General features: G+C 33.1%; 1 long non-coding RNA gene across 2 annotated transcripts; it reads left to right on the top strand.

The window, feature by feature from the left end:
* The first annotated feature begins 5334 nt into the window (after positions 1–5334).
* Positions 5335–17690, top strand: LOC138708085 (uncharacterized). Of its 2 annotated transcripts, XR_011334569.1 has the most exons (4): positions 5335–5551; positions 6439–6548; positions 8351–8467; positions 9312–17690. It is a non-coding gene; the product is annotated as an uncharacterized lncRNA (long non-coding RNA). The 2 variants fall into 2 exon arrangements; XR_011334568.1 differs by lacking the exon at positions 9312–17690 and having other exon boundaries at positions 8351–8578.
* The last annotated feature ends 659 nt before the right edge of the window (positions 17691–18349 follow it).

Here is an 18349-nt window from a genome sequence, read left to right as displayed (position 1 = left end):
AATAATAATAATAATAATAATAATAATAATAATAATAATAATAATAATTTTTTGTTATACTTGCAATAATAAAATTTTCGCGAAGCGCCTTGATACTATTTTATTTACGACTGCACCCCTGGACATATTCTTATTTTATCTAGGGAAGCCATTGCAATACAATTTTAGGGCCGTATTCATAGATATTTTTAGCGCGGGTTTTCAGTGGATTATCAGCGTTTTTCGTATTCATAAACCACTGTTAGCGATAGGATATGATTTGAATTCTGTACTAGTAACCAGTGGATAGCCGGGGCTAGCTTAGTACGCTCGTAGCGCGTTCTGCGAAATGTCTATGAATAACACCCTTATGTCCTAATACCTTCAAGGTTTAAACACTGTCTAATACTTACAATCGCGCAATTCATAAGTATGAAATATGCCAACATTTGAAAGCTGGCGCGACAGTAGCCCTCTAGCGGCAGAAAAGTTCAAAGTGTGCAAACGACATAAGATAACACATCAGAAAATGGGTTTTGCGTAATTTATATTATATTTTTATGCTATACAGTAAGGGTGCTATGCATAGACATCACGCTAGCCCACGCTACGAGCGTGCTAAACTAGCCCGAGTTGTAGCCAGGTTACTTTTACGGGACTGATAGACACCGATTAATCAGTTATTTGTCTATGATCAGTGGCTACGTTATATCACAGTCTACTATATACAGTCGCGAAGCTCAATATGTAGTAAAAATGCAAACATGGGTAGTTGCCCACCACTAGGATCGCTACTATCGCCTCATCATCACAGATCTCTCTTAGCAGATGACAAAATATTTCATTGTCGTGTTCTTTTGGAAAAATTAACATCTTCCTTCCATTATTGAAATATTAAATGGATAAAGTTCATTTATTATTTTAATGAAGTATATTAAATTCCACCATAAACTCGAAGATACCTGCAAGAAATAGGTTAATATTATTTTTGTTTGTGCAAAACGAACTGAAATTTACTATAATCGCTTCACTCATTCAAGATTATAGATAATGAACTATGAAACCAATAAATATTAATTTGCATTTCCCTTTACAACAATATAATAACAATAATAATGGAAATATGAATTAATGGGAGTAACTAACGTGTACCGGTACTTGTAGTGTAGGCTTACGTAGTTAACAAAGTGGGATGAGGTTAAGCAATATTAATCACACCAGAATTGGAAATAAAACGTGATCAATAAATTTTATTGTAACAGACTTTCTTTTTCTACGTCTCTAGTGAAGTAACAAATAAAAATAACAACAAAACTAACAGCTATAATTAAAAACATATCCTTTGAAAAAAGTAGGCCTAAGTTGTCTGAAAATGTACAATTATTCAAGGAATCAGCTGATACAGACGTAGAAATTAGTGCAAAGCTTTTGTTTCTCAGCTGCAGGTAATAAAAGAACAGGTTTATTTGGAACATCAAATAAAGTTGGAACTGCATTCCAGATTAATTTATCTCTGTTTTCATTCATGAATTGTGTTTTCGAAATGAAGAGAGCAAAAATTTATATTATTATAAAGATATGCTTCATTCTTTGTCATTAGATCTTCCCTCCTGCTGTTTCTTAACCACTTTTTGCATCTAGGAGTAAAATAATAAATAGATGTTAGGATTTTTCTTCACGAGCATCAATGCGAAATACGCAACGACCTAGCACTCGATGGAAATACGACTCAGTCCACTCTAAATCCAAAGTCGACCATGGACAGTCTATTGTTTCTAGTTGCTAACCGCTTGGAGCGCTTTATCACGAGATTTGCAAAAAATCACCTCAAGCTTCGCGACTGTATATAGTAGATGTACAGTCGCGAAGCTTGTGGTGATTTTTTGCAAATCTCGCGATAAAGCGCTCCAAGCGGTTAGCAACTAGAAACAATAGACTGTCCACGGTCGACTTTGGACTGTGTCGTATTTCCATCGAGTGCTAGCTCGTTGCGTATTTCACATTGATGCTTGTGAAATGTTCGTTATTGGTTGTAATGAAAATGTTAATGGCTAAAATACAATAATTGGAATAATAATATTTTACTAGAGACGTAGAAAAATTAAGTTTGTTTTAATGAAATTTATTGATCACGTTTTATTTTCAATTCTGGTGGGATTATTATTGCTTAGGCCTACTTTTTTTTTCAAAGGATATGTTTTTAATTATAGCTGTTAATTTTGTTGTTATTTTTATTTGTTACTTTACTAGAGACGTAGAGAAAGTCTGTTACAATAAAATTTATTGATCACGTTTTATTTCCAATTCTGGTGTGATTATTATTGCTTAACCTCATCCCACTTTGTTAACTACGTAAGCTTACACTACAAGTACCTGTACACGTAAGTTACTCCATTAATTCATGTTTCCAATATTATTGTTGTAAAGAGAAATGTAAATTAATATTTATTGGTTTCATAGTTAATTATCGCTATAATCTTGAATGAGTGAAGCTATTATAGTAAATTTCAGTTCGTTTTGCACAAACAAAAATTATATTAATTTATTTCTTGCAGGTATCTTCGAGTTTATGGTGAAATTCAATATACTTCATTAAAATAATAAATTAACTTTATGCATTTAAAATTTCAATAATGGAAGGAAGGTGTTAATTTTTCCAAAAGAACACGACAACGAAAGTGTAACATATTTTGTCGTCTGCTAGGAGAGAGATCTGCGATGATGAGGCGATAGTAGCGATCCTAGTGGTGGGCAACTACCCATGTTTGCATTTTTACTACATATTGAGCTTCGCGACTGTATATAGTATTTTTTTTAACCTTGGGGATTTAGTGAAGTGAATTTTTAATGGCAGGCAGAGTAACTATCTCATGCCCCCATGTTTAGATTGCTACCAGTGCACTTCATTAGAACCAGGTACCCAGCTTCGAAGCCGTTAGCCCTATTATCATAATTCAGGGTTGTTATCTAAGAAATTAGCAAGTTCTTTGTGATAGTAGAAGAGAAAGAGTGGGGGAAGGGAAGAGGTCCGTGGCCCATTTCTTTTAGGGCTCATCCCGACATTTGCCTTATTGCTCAAGGGAAACCACGGAAAAACCTAAAGCAGGATGAGATGTCGTGCTGACGACAAACCAATTGGCTATAGTGGGGTCGGAATATGTTCAGGTGGGAGGTTTTGTTTTAATCATTATTCAAAATACAAATACATTAAAGGTACAAAAAAAATGTTTACAATAGGAACAATGCATCTATGCTGCCAATAACGTGATGACCCTGAAACAGAGAAATAACATTATTAGTGCATTAATAGACTTGTCTTTGTGTAGAGTCAAGTGGTTATTTAGTGTTCAAGTTGGTATTCGTCTTGTACGTTGTCGTTCCAAGCTAGAGGGTGGAGTACGCTCTTAGGTCTTTTATGTTTGTCTAATGCAAAAAAAAAAAAAAAAAAGACTATGCTGTGGTTATATATAGTCGGCGTATTACCTTTGGCAAATGTTACACGATGCTGTAAATGTTACTGCGCAGGTGCAGACTTGCAATTGTCATCAGCGTTGCCAACCGTGGCCGAATTCGGCTAAGCGTAGCTTAATTTTTAGTCATGTAGCTTGTAGCAGAATGGTCGTAGCCGAATGTCAAAATGTAGCCGAATTGAGATTCAATCGAGCGACCATGTGTGAATACTCTACTTTTATGTGTAAACACTTTCTTTCAACAAATTTATTTTCTCATTAATACCCACCAGAATTTCCTCACTTCCTCATTAAAATTACGAAAATATACCGGTAGAAACTTTGTGTCACAGACTGAATTCTGAACAATGTGACCCACATTTATGGCAAGGATAGCATGCTATTTTCAGTTTTATTTTCCTGTTATGTGAATAGCGTTTATTACCTAGCTGACAATTTCTGTACTCGTGAATTTGCAGACACCCGTCAGGCGGTTTATTAGGGGTCGCATACCCACCAAAAGTAAACCAGTAACCTGACAGTTCCTCTGTTGGTGAACTTCCAGGCACACAGCAGAGTTTTTATTAGGGGTCGCCAACTCCACAAAAATAACCGTACTCCGACTTCAAATAACAATGAAACTTAAGCGTCTTAGATTTTAAAAACTGGCTGTTCCCACGCATATCTATCCAATTGTCCACTTATTGCGACACTTAGTGCAAAACATTGTAAACATCATAACATTGATCCTCGGTTCTATTTATTACTCAAGAATAAGGGCTATCTCTAAAGTTCTCTAAAATATCTCCAGACATACCGCACTTTACGAAAGGTCTTCTGATGATACAGTGTTTAGGCCTACAACATTTTGCACAAAATGTCGCAACAAATTGGCAATGAGATAGATACTGTATGCGTGGGAAGGCCGGGAACGTCCAGTTTTCAAAATGTGTGAGTCTTATGTTTCATTATTATTTATTTCCTTTTATGGCGTCTTCCCCGTCAGTATACTGGAAATAAGGAAAACAGTCTTACATGTGTCTGATTTCCAGTCAGTCGAGTTCCACTAAGATAGGACCTACTTAGTAAATGTAACTTTTTTGTGCAGTTTAGTGTAGTGTGTTGTGATTTCATCTTGAGTTCTGACAGTGAGTGTCAATCATCCAAGAGGAATTAATCCACGCAATAAGCTTGCTACGAACACACTGATTGATCTCCTGTTATCATCGCATGCTAAGATCAATGACAAGTCAGTGTTATATCCTAAGGCAGGACCAAGTGACGAACAACAGGAAGAAAAAGAGGTTGATGGCTTCATTAATGTGTGTTAGTGTTACAAAATTGTAACTGTAAATATGTGCCTATAAATACGTAGACAAATATGTAAACACATGGACACTGTGACTTTTTTTTGTATGTGTTAGCAAGTGTTATCAGAAGGATCAACTAGATTTCATTAGGTGAGTTAATAAATACCGGTACTTTCCCTTCTTTATAGCGCTGCATGCTTTGTAGAGTGGGTTAGCAACGCTTTACCAAACCTATAGAAGTGTGTTGATTAGGCCTATGTATTGATTTTTCGTTTTTTTTAAATAATAGTGATTACTATGAACATTAACATTAATAACCCAATTAATAATAATAATAATAATAATAATAATAATAATAATAATAATAATGATAATAATAATAATAATAATAATAATAATTGTATTCGCAGCTCTTTCGAATTATTTTTATTAAATTAATATAACGCGCAATGAAATCATCGTTAAACGCAGCAGATTGAACATCATATACACAAATTCTTCAAGTTTTGAGCGTAGCTTAATTTCAGTCTTCGTAGCTGAATTTCGGGATGTTTGTAGCCGACTCGCTCGTGTTCAGGTTGGCAACTCTGATTGTCATGCTCAGACGCAAGGGATTCTGGATCGTTGTGTTTATTTGTGAGGTTATTGGCGATATTAAATTACAATCAAAGAGTTTGTAATATATTATTACAAACTCTTTGATTACAATAAACTATTTGTTTTTCTTCTGTCACTTCTGTGATAATAAAAGCAAGAAATATACATGGAAGCGTGCGGGTAATTCGACTACACAAGAAAAAAAATGTCCAAAATGTAAGTAGAATAGTTATAATATTATACGTAATATTTTTAGGTTAGGCATAGACGTAACTATTATGAAATGTTGGATTTCAAAGAATGAATTATTCAGTATATGGTTAAATGAGCGTTGAGCGACTTCCGCCGATTTTGGAAGACACCGACGCACTTAGATTAGGTTAGTTTAGGCTTTCATTATCCCGTCAAGATGAAGGTGAAAGTGATTGAGTGTGAATTTTTGTCTTCTATGTTGGCAGTTCAAGTGTGTCGGTGTCTTCCAAAATCGGCGAAAGTCGCTCAACGCTCGTTTCACCATAATACAAGACAAATTAGATTTAAATTTAAACTCAGCTGTTATAAAACGTTCACTGTTATGTATTACAGCCTTCGATGCATTAATAATTATTTGAAGTTTTGATGGGTCAAGAGGAAAAGTTTAGAAAAGGATTAACAAAATTACTTTATCTTCATTTTTACAGTCCACACCTGTGGAATAACGGTCAGCGCGTCTGGCTGCGAAACCAGGTGGCCCGGGTTCGAATCCCGGTCGGGGCAAGTTGCCTGGTTGAGGTTTTTTCTGGGGTTTTCCCTCAACCCAATACGAGCAAATGCTGGGTAACTCTCGGTGCTGGACCCCGGACTCATTTCACCGGCATTATCACCTTATCATTCAGACGCTAAATAACCTAGATGTAGATACAGCGTCGTAAAATAAATTCATTTTTACAAAATGATGCATAGTTATGTTTTAATTAATTAATTAATTAACATATTTTGACTACCGTTATCTGTTTAATTTACTTGTTACACATCTCAAAGCTGCAATGCTGCTTTAGGGTCTATATAATACAATAAGTGTTATGTTTACGCTTTCATTTAATATTGATACATGTTTATTTCAGGATATCAGTATTGCCCCATCATCATCAATCTCACGTGTCTCTCCAGTAAATCCTGTCTCCACACTCCCAGGTGAATGGGCGTTAACAGTCTCTATAGTAATCAACAACAGGTAAGTTTAAGATCTCATTCATACCTAAGAATATTGCTAGACCTATTTATGATTACCATATTAGCAATCAATCTTCGTAGTGTATCTAGCTGTTTGCTGACAACATAAAGTCCACTGTAGTCTTTTCAGTTCTTGTTTTTCATGAGAAATGAGGGGTATTTTGATCGGTGTTCATTATAGATGCCTGTTGCTAGTAGCCAGAGTTAGGGTGTAGTAAATATATACTGCAGAGCTGTGTCTTCTGCAACTGTTACTGATGATTTTAATTTACTTCTTTTTTGGTTTGTAATAATCATACAATGTACTGTATGTCAAGGGCTGCCGAACTTTAATTTCCTTTAAGTGTAAATTAGAAAAATATCTTATGATGAGTTGCCAGACCTAACGTGTTGCAAATGTGTTCCTCTGTATTTATTTTTATTTATTTATTTATTTTTTTTGTTTCTTATTTTTATTATCTAAATCGTGTTTATTTATCACTTAATGCCAATATGTATCCCACTGTGTTGTTGTTTTTTTATTATTAATCTATTTTTTGTGTACATTTTATTCAATTGTCGGTTTCTGGTTTAATTATGTAAATCGTACTTAATTGTAATCTAATACTAATATGTATACTAATGTGTTTATTTTTATTTTTACTGTGTACATTTTTCTTTTTTTATTGAATTATCGGCTTCTGTTTTCATGTGATTCGTATTTGATTCTAACAAATTAATATGTATTTCACTATGTTTATTTTTATTTTATGAGGTAAATTTTATGTAACTACCTCTTTTGATCTCATTATGTATCAGTATATAATTACTTAATTCTGATCCAGTTTTATGTTCAACTGTTAAGCAAGTTTTAATCCTGGTTGAGTGTAAGAGAAGTCCTTACGACCTTAACTCTGCCAGGTTAAATAAAGCCATTATTATTATTATTATTATTATTATTATTATTATTATTATTATTATTATTATATTATTTCAGGCAGTCCATTGGGTCAGAAGGGGACTTTACAACTGTGTACCATACATGATAAAAAATTATGGCTATTTTTTCTTTAGTGAAGGACAAATTAGTTAGTTTTAAGACATAAATATTAATCTTTTCTTTATTTTTCGTTTTCTTTCTAAGTCGTTATGTTTAAAACAATGTATGCATATTTGTACTGCCTCAATGTCCGAATGGTCATTGCACACAAATGACGAAAACTTTCTCCATCTTGTTCTGTCTATTTCTTGGACATAACTGCGTCTCTCAAAGTGTGCTGAATGGCTGAGGCTAAGGAAAATGTTCTCTGCTTTCTATATTGTAAATTCTCCAGAATCTATTTTATTGGACATAATACTTGAAAAAATAAACTTTACAATAGCACAAGCTAAACTGGAAACATGAACTCAGTGATATAAACAGTTATTCGACTGATGCAACAATAATACTACAATGTATCACTAAAAAGAAACGGTTAAACTATGGAACATTAATTTGAATACTAGAAATTGAATGATACACTGTATGACAGTTATTCCAACCCAACCAACAATTAATGTATAGGTGCTTCGTAATAATTAAAATTTATGATCTGGAATATGAAGTGGGATGCATTTGAATTATAGTACATTTTGCAGCCAGCACATAACGTAACTTAAAAAAATTAAATTTTCTTACATATTTGGATCAAATGGATAATTTCAAACAATGTGATAAACTTTGAAACATAGACAATTAAAGAAAATTCACAGTTTTGATAAGAAGTAGTGTCTTTTGTGTACAATAGTATGCAAATGATTAATATTTTTTTCGTCTTTCCATAGGATACTGCTGCAAGATCATCGAGAATGACAGAGTATGAAGAAGAGGTGTTCCTCCTAAGCACGAAGCCCAGAAATGAAACGTGATGAGAAGTTCTATCAATTGCAGAAAAAAAAAATGTTATTAGAAATAGAATATTATTAAAGGCAATGTTAAAAATTATTTGGGGCAAATGAAAACACTAGAAATGTAGTAGTAGTGGTAATGGTGGTGGTGGTGGTGGTGGTGGTGGTGGTGGTGGTGGTGGTGGTGGTAATAATAGTAGCACTTAGTAGTGAAATTTTCTGGAGTTCTTGTCTACTTCATTTCCTTGCGAGCTTCCCAGCAGTATGTAGGAACTTGAAATTCTTCCGTCCCAATCATTTTCTGGAGTTTGATGCAGAGTAGTAAGTTTTCCTTGTTCATTATTATATTATTTTGTGTTGTTGCATGCTACACAGTGTTATGTGTGTAACAAGTTTATTCAATGGAGATAAGCTGCTGGACAGTAGTGGCCAGTTTCTAAGCTGAATGAGGCAACTGCATAAGATTGAAGACTATTAGTATTACTGTATTTTGGGCTCTAGTAGTGTTTTCAACTTTTTATTTTCACATTGTTGTTTAGTGAATTCTATAGATATGTGTGTGTTCATTTTTCTTATTTTAATGTCGGTTAAGAGTTTTGCTGATCTATAAGACAGGTTTCCTATTATTATTATTATTATTATTATTATTATTATTATTATCATTATCATTATCATTATCATCATCATCATCATCACTATTCTTCGAACTATCATGCGGTGTAGATGAGTTTGCTCGTAGCTGCGCTGGTAACAGTGTTTGTAGTTGCGTCAATTGGCCTACATATTGTTATACGGTGAAAATCAGTATGCCGGCAAGCAGGGATACATGCCCAGCTTGTAGTGCTGCGTTCTTCGGAAGGCAGAAATTCTTAAATTGTGCGGGGCCTTTTGGTTTTAGATATCATCTTGACTGCATCAATTTGGGAGATGCAGAGTATGACTTATACATGGAGAGAGGCAATTCATCCTATAATTGTGAGCGTTGTATTAGTGCCTTGAAGACGTCGCGTGGTGATGAAACTCCTGTGGGTTCTAAAAAAATAGTTCTTCCTGTGAAAAAAGTTATTTCGCCTACAAGAGAACTCAAGCTGCCTTCTCTGCCTTCTGTGGATTCTTTATCTGTACAGGTAGAGACCGTAAGGTTAAATAGTGTGACCATATTGGATATTGTTAGTGACATATTGGACTATGTTAAAAGTCTACATAGTCTACGAAGTCCGAAAGTTAATGGTAAAAGTATTGAGGATTCTCTAAAGAACCAACTTACTCTAAGTTCTCTGGTAGTAACCAAATTAAAGACAAAATACGAAACTTATTCCTCTTTCCATATTTCGGTTGAGGAAAAATATTTCCACTTAATTAACAACACCGGTGTCTGGCCAGTCGGATGTCTTATTGCACCTTTCTATGGTAAATTAAAACCGGAGCAACACTATGCTTCTACTGCTAGAGAACCTGAGGGATCCAACGGGACTGCCTCTTAGTTTTACCATTGATATACAATGTATAGTTCAGGCAATTATCTTGAAATATATTATCAGAACGTCAGAGGATTAAACACTAAAATTGATGAATTTTTCGGAAATGTTGTTAGTAATGCTGACACTATTGTCTGTTTGACAGAAACATGGCTTCAAGAGCTTGTTGAGTATAATAATTTATTCCCTAATTATTATACCATTTTTCGTGGTGATAGAAAATTTGAGGATACCAATAAAACCCGTGGTGGTGGTGTCTTAATAGCTGTCAACAATGAAATACCTGTAGTATACCGGAGACATGACTTAGAATTCATTAGCGAGTGTGTATGGATTCAGATTCCTATGGCAGACTGATTCAATTTGTTAATTGGTAATCATTACTTTCCATCCGATACTGATCCAAAGTTTCTAAAATCTTATCTAAATTTTCTTGAAAATCATCTCGATACACACAATAATAGAGTAGTTTTTCTCGGCGATTTTAATATACCTGGTCATCTGGTTGTTGTGCTAATAACATCCATTACTACTCCAAAATTAACGCTCAAGAGTTATTTTCATCTTCTTGCTTTCTTGGATTGAAACAAGTAAATTCAACAGTTAATAACAAAAACTTACTTGATCTTGTATTTACAAATTTAACCGAGACTGAGGTCAATCTGCCCACTCACTCACTAGTCTTGCAGGATGACTATCATCCTCCCTTAACAATAACTCTTGAAGCCACACTAAATTTTTCTCCCCAGAATCAACAAAATTCTTTCCCAAATTATTCTCAAGGTGATTACTTGAATTTATATTGGAGTCTATATAATTACGATTGGTCCTGTGTTTACCAAGCTGTTGATGTTAATGATGCAGCTAGCTCACTATGTTCAGTAGTTAATAGTGTCATATCCCAGGTAGTTCCTGTCACTAGAGTCAAAAGGTCTAGTTATCCACAATGGTTTTCTAACACCTTGCATAAACTTATTGGAAAGAAAGACCATGCACATAAAAAATATAAAAAATTCAAAACTGAATTTTATTATCAAACATTTTCCTACTATAGAAAACTTGTGAAATCTAAAATTAAATCGGACAAATTATCATGGCTTCAAAATATTAATGAAAATCTTAAAACGGAACCAAAAAAGTTTTGGAAATATGTTGAATCATTTCGGAAGACAGATAATTATCCCTCTGATTTAATTCTTAACGATAAACACATCACAGATCAATTAGACGTTGTCAGTGCTTTTGCTGATCACTTCAAATCTGTTCAGACTAAACATAGCCATACATATGAAAACATTATTACGAATATAACAGACTCATTACCTATACCTAAAGTAACACATGATGACGTTCGTAAAGCAATTTAAAAACTGAAACCAACAAAAACAATTGGCACTGATGGTATTCCAAATTTTATAATTAAAGGATGCTCTGATATATTTATTCCTCTTTTAGCTCACATATTTAATATTAGTTTGAAAAATGGTGAATTTTCCTCACTATGGAAACAAGCTGTAATTATTCCTATATATATATATATATATATATATATATATATATATATATATATGTGTCAGAAACTACAGACCTATCTCGATCCTAAATAACTTTTCAAAAATTTTTGAAACCATTATTCACAAACATATATCGTTTTATGTGGAAAACAAGCTCAATTCTTCTCAACATGGATTTACTAAAACTAAATCCACTGTCACTAACCTGGTCACATATCTAAATCAAATTGTACCAATAATTGAAACGCAGGGACAAACTGATTCAATATATTTCGATTTCAGTAAAGCTTTTGATGTAGTTCCGCACTATATTCTTCTTCATAAGTTAGGAAATATTGGCCATTCTGTAAGTATGTAAACTGGTTCGAAAATTATTTAAGTAATAGAGTTTCATGTGTAAGACTGTTTAATATACACTCTTATTCTTATAATATAAATTGTGGAGTCCCGCAGGGATCTACTTTAGGACCTCTCCTATTTCTTATATTCATAGATGATATATGTAAAAGAATAACTTCTGACTGTTTATTATTTGCAGACGATTTAAAAAATTTTTCGTACAATCAAAAGTAGTACTGACTGTCAATCACTTCAATGTGACATTAATTCAGTCGCTAAATGGTCGGAAGACAATGGTATGAAAATTAACGTATCCAAAACTCATGTGATAACCTTTTCTAGAAAAACTTCTTCACTGAAATTTAATTATTATCTAAATAATGTTCTAATTAACAGAACGGATTGCGTAAAAGATTTGGGAATATTCTTTGACAGTAAATTGTATTTTCATAGTCACGTTGATTACATTTACAATCACGCAATCAGAATGTTAGGAATAATACGTTCAATAACTTATTCTTTTTCCACGCCCGATTCTCTTTTAATGCTTTACTATACATTGGTGCTATCGAAACTCGAATATGCATCTGTAGTTTGGAACTCGATTACAACTACGGACTTGGCTAAATTAGAAAATATACAAAGAAAATTTATATCTCTATGTTCTTTCAGATTTCTGTCCAATAATTCTGGGTACAGTTATGAGAGAAAATGTGAATATTTTAATTGTCAAAATCTATATGCTAGATGCCATGAGCTAGATTATCTGTTCTTTTGTAAAGTCCTCAAAGGTGATATATCCTGTGACTCTCTCTTAAACAATATTACCTTACGTACTCCAACAAAAAATTTGAGAGCCCACAAACGTTTCTATATTAGAAATTCGAAATTTCTTTCACCAGTCTCCAGATGCATTAAAAATGCCAACATGCATGGCTGTGAATTCGATCCCTTCAATGTATAGACTTAGTTTGCTCTTGGCAACGATTTATCATTTATGTATTCTTTTAGGCATTATACTCATTATCATTGTCTCATAGTATTCTTAGTTATGTATTTTGAAGTCATCCATTATTTATCCATTCATCATCATTATTGTAATTAATTGTAATTGTATTTATGTGTAATAATTATTTTTGTATTATGTTTTTGTTATATTTGTGCTGAACTGTAATTGGCCACTGGCTGTTGTACAGCACATTAAATATAAATAAATTATTATTATTTATTTATTTATTATTTTTTTTTTGCTGAATTCATCATTCATCGAACCTGTAGTTCCTGAGTTGGAACATATATCCTGATGGAGGTTTAAGTACGTACCTAAAGCAATTTAGTTACACTTATGTCTATAACTATGCAATTAAGGTATTGTTAGAAGAGACATTTAGTTTAGAGTCTTTAATTTAGGCTTGGAAATCTTTAATGCGTTGGAAAAGTCCTACACGGGACACATGTGAGCGTCTAGAATCAAAACCCGCCAAGTCCATCGAAGAAAAAAAATGAGATAAAGTTATTTTTCTGTGTATCTTCACATGGCCAATCCGGTGCTGGTATTATTTTCTGCAATATCCACTGGATTCCTCTGAAAATGCTGGACAAAATGTAGGGTTAGTTTCAATATTCGCTAGATCCAACTGAATTTCGGCCATTGTTAGTTTCAAAAACCTCCAAGTCCCTTTCTGCCAATCAGGTTGTGGGACTGCTTTATCCAGTATTCCTCAGCTGTGTGATGTTGATTTATTATTTATGTGGTTAAGCTTCTGTTAAACCTTATTAAGTTCAATTTCTACTCTAATAATATTCAGTGAAATGGTGGATAGAGTGAGCAGTGAGTTACAAAAATGTTCACAAAGAAAAGCTCGTGTAAAAACACTAAATAGGGAGAAATGGAAAAAAGGAAAGAAAGGTATGTGTGGTTGAAATTATATTTTCATTACATGGAAAACATAATATGATGAATATAAATATTATGTACAGTATTAAATTATTATAACATAATGTACGCCTATTCTTACCAATTAATAACACCGTTCTGCATTTCAGAACTTATTTTCTGTTGTTTTCAATCTGATAGGCGATTCTAAACGGATTTTTTGTGCTGAATTCGAAAATAATCTCCATTTTTTCCCCATCACGTCAGGTTTTCAGACAATTCATGAATAACTAGAAATGAAATTATAGCTTTGTGAAACGTCATAAAAATTATTTTCAACAAGAATTTTGTGAGAAAAACTAGGCCACAATTTGCTATTTGTCAATAATTAACCATTAATTAATATTAATTAATAATCATAAGCACTTTCATAACCTTACCTCAATATTGCACTTCAAATTTTCTCCTCCTTGACCTCCTCGCATGTTGTTCAGAGCAGTCCCTTTTTAACATCCAGCAACAGTCCGCAATGTTTCCATTATGAAGCAAAACACGTTTAAGACTATTCTGAGAAAAATCTATGAAGAACCTCCACTCTTTGGAATTATAGTTTATGTTATAAAATTTTAAGACGGCAAGGATGTCTTGGAAATACACTAAATTTTCTTCTTCAACAAAAAAGGGACAAGTTCCTTCTGACGATGCCAGTATCATGAAAAATATGTACCTTCAGCCAATACTTTCTTTTATTTTAACCTAGAACCTAATAGTTCTGCTGATTCTTTAGGCAAATTTAAATCCCTCACTAAATCATTAAGCTCACTTTGATTAAAACATCTATCATCACCAGTATTGCCTGGTTCATAAGTATGATCCACTGGAGATTCAGTTTCAGTGCTACTGGATCCAGATGGCAGTGTATCTGATTCAGGGGGTAGCGGAACTGGAATATCAGGACCATGAGGTATGGGCCGGATGGCAGAGGGAATGTTAGGATATAGAATATCTTTCTTTTTTTTAGCAGTACATCCAGCTACCTTAACTGTACAAAAATAACAATTGTCTCCATGATTTGTAGGTTCTCTCCAAATCATAGGGATACCAAAGGGCAATGACTTTTTCCATTTTTCCAATTCCTCAACTCTTCAACACAACTACGACATACTTTATGGGGGCACCAGGATTTGTCCTGGTCTTCTAACTTAATACCAAAATATTGAAAGTAAGTATTCTTTACAAAAGTTGTTATATTTTGTCTCTGTTTTACTAACGTATATGACCCACATATATAGCAAAACAAGTTTGGATTATTTACACAACCACGTTTCAACATTTCTACGAAACAACACTATTATGTTGTACGGTACTCTCTCAGAAAAATGAGAACTTACACACTTCACTTTTACACGAGACTGAACCTCTAATTTTAAAAAACAACTTTTAAAAGGGGATACGTTTATTATCTCAGTAAGGAAATCTGTAGCCTCATAAGCTGGAATGCACTTCCATAAATAAATATATATACAGGGACCCTATGTCATTTCTCTAATTCTTGTTAGTTTTAATAGCAAACTCTAAGAGTAAATATTTCCTTCATAATTTTTTATCACCTGAGACACTATACATTTCAATTTCCTGTTTATAGATAACGTTGATTGCAGACAGATAAAAATCTCCAAGAATAAACAACGGATGTCTTAACCTCGGTTCATTTTAAGGGGAAGGGTACAATTTTGTACATCCCCTAAGGGCGGATACAGTCAGTAGATTTTAATAAATATCAAATACAAACATAATAAAATATATTATGATACATTTTAAGTAATAAGGTTTAAATTATAAGCTGTCGTGCCTTTTTAACAAACGACAAGCACACTGTAATATTACTATATTACGAAAAATATTGAAAACATAACATTTTGAATTGTAAAAAATTCTGACGTGGTATGCGAAAACGGATTTCATTTTGCAATCAGTGTGAAATTGTGACTCAGAAACGCTCATTTATTTCAAAACAACAAAATCCATGCAGAACAGTGTAATTAATTACATAATTTTGTCGGTACTCCTCTTGTGGCCCTCCTGCTATACCAGCTTGTAATCATGCTGTTGGCAGTAAATGGAAATCCAACAGTTTAAGTTTGTTGGACATAAAGAAGTTCCATTCCATTTTCTACTCTTCATCAGATAAACAGCAATAAGAAAATTTTATTACTGCACAAAGTAAAAATACAGCAATGATTGGAATGTGCTCTAAATGGCTACTCACTGAAGCACCTCTAACTATTAAAAAATTGTAAATTACATTTCCTGTGGTTGGGAATTCATTTCTCCCTCCCGATCGCATATTTGGAATAATCGAAAAAGAAATAAGGAAGTGATTGTAGATCTTCAAGAATATAAAGATATTATTGACAAACATGGAACAGTCTTTAATCTTGGAAGTGAAGATGTACCTCTTCAAGACTGGAAGAAAGAGGCAGACATAATTTTAAGATCTCCTGCCATTTTAAGTTCAGTCCCTGTAAAAGATTTATTTTAAGATGCTCTGCATTGAAAGAACAGGTAAGAGTGCAAGATGAGTTTAACTATAGAACTGACACCGTTGTTATAAAGGTAGTGACAAGAAAAACAATAGAATTTCAAAATGACTGATCCTGATATTCTAAGCCTTGGAGTGCCTTTGAACTCACTTAAGGTAAAAGACGTGACCAAACTTTTGGAGAAGCATTTTGGGCCTGATTGGCAAGAGCATTGAAATTTATCTGGAGATTATAAATTCAAGAAATACCATTGAACGTGAAGAAGAAGAAGAAACTTAATCTGGAGGAAGAGGAATGTGACAATATTGTGTAAAAAGTGTAACGTATATTCAAATTTATACTGCTGTTGTTATGTTTAAAGCATGTGCATAATCCTACTTCATGTCTGGTTTTCATTGCCTACATAATTTGTAAAGTTTAAGTTAAAAAGTTTTCCTCTTTGACTCATTTTTATGCTTAGAACTAATTCTCTTACTTTCAAAAGCCACCAAATACACTTTTCAGTTTCAAAATCAGTTAGGTGCTAATTTAACCTCACGAATTTGTTAGTTTCAATGAAGGGGCAATCCTGTAATTTGTTTGAATGTATCTAATGATAATCAAATACTTGATAGAAGCAATGTTTATATCCCAAGATTGTTTATTTATATGGAAACAGTTTTTTTCCATTTTCCCACAAATTTTGTTTTATGGACTTGGAGGATTTTGATTCTAGACGCCTCATGTCTTAAAGTCTCTCCTGGAGGACTTGCACTCAGAATTTTTGCATCCTGAAAAATAATAATTGTTATAGAGATGTAAGTATTGCCTGTAAATCAGCATCATTGTGTATGATTAGCTTTCCAAGAGAAATATAAAAGAAGAGTTTACAGGTTATTTTCACTAATGACCCTTCTGTATAAACTGAAGCCAATTCTGTTCTGGGTACCGTGTGTAGATAATTTTTTTTTTAATTTTTACAGCAATTTTTTTAATCACTTCTTGACAAACTTTTTCAGTAATTTCTTCTGTTAGATTAAGTAGAGTAGATTAAGATCAAATTCCAGTGAAAATGAGGGGATACAAGCTTTTCTGCCAACTGTGGTACACTATATTTTTCTTTAAGTTGTAAGAAACCTTGTGTATATTATATATCCTTTCTGATTCTTTATATTGCAGTTTTAGTTAAATAAATGTTCCAATCATTTTTCATACAATGTTATTCTCTTTTTTTTTTAATATCACATTGTATTGGCCTATTCTTTATAAGAGTTTGCATTCTTGTATTGGAATACTTCTAACACATCTTGGTTTTGACTTTTTATAAATTATTTAAATACTTTTGTGGTGCTGTAATTAAAATTTCAGAGCATAATGTAGAATTGGTTTCATGTAAGATTGATTTGTATGTTGTATTTAGTGTTGATCTGTAGAAACAAGTCTTTTCATGAACATTAATTTGTTTTGTGCCGATGTTCAGGTTTTGTCTACATGAGTTTTGTAAGTTAATTTCTGATCAAAATAAATTCCTAAGTATTTTGGCTCGTTGCTTTGTTGGTTATTATTATTATTGTATCTCCAATGGGGGGTAGCCCTATTTTACATATGTATGCTAGGGCTATAGTTTTACACAAAAAATAGGCCTAATCATAAAACAAATTGAAAAGAAAATAAATTAGCTTATACAATGGAAATAAGACCTAAACATTCCGTATTTTAAACATTGCGATTGCAAATCAAACATCAGTCATCAATTGAGACATACAGAAAACAGTTACAACACATAAACAAAACATTTCTTATAGCAGTACTCTATAACATAATTAAGCAACTTTCCCTAACATACATCATAAATTAATACACAGTAGTCACACAAACACAATCAAGCATCCCATAACTATGACTCACATACACAACAAATCAAGCATCCTTTACAACACATACACTTCAACATGATAACCATGCTTTTAAAAGTTACAAATTTGGCTGCAAAAGAATAAATAGGACACTGTTACTAAATACTGTTATTTCTACAAGGTCTTAAATACACCTGTAATAAATATGTGAAATTCCTTTATGCAACATTGCTTCAGAAGAACTTTTGTAATTGGTGGTGAGAAAGTTGTATCGCACATGCTAAGGTGGGTTTCTAGCCGGTATCTCTTGCGTTCTTGTAGTGGGCACTGGAATAACAGGTGGTCGACTGC

The sequence above is a fragment of the Periplaneta americana genome, chromosome 10, assembly GCF_040183065.1.
Source record: "Periplaneta americana isolate PAMFEO1 chromosome 10, P.americana_PAMFEO1_priV1, whole genome shotgun sequence".
Lineage (NCBI taxonomy): Eukaryota > Metazoa > Arthropoda > Insecta > Blattodea > Blattidae > Periplaneta > Periplaneta americana.
The sequence above is the reverse complement of the archived record's forward strand: the minus strand, read 5'-3'. Positions and strand labels throughout refer to the sequence as shown.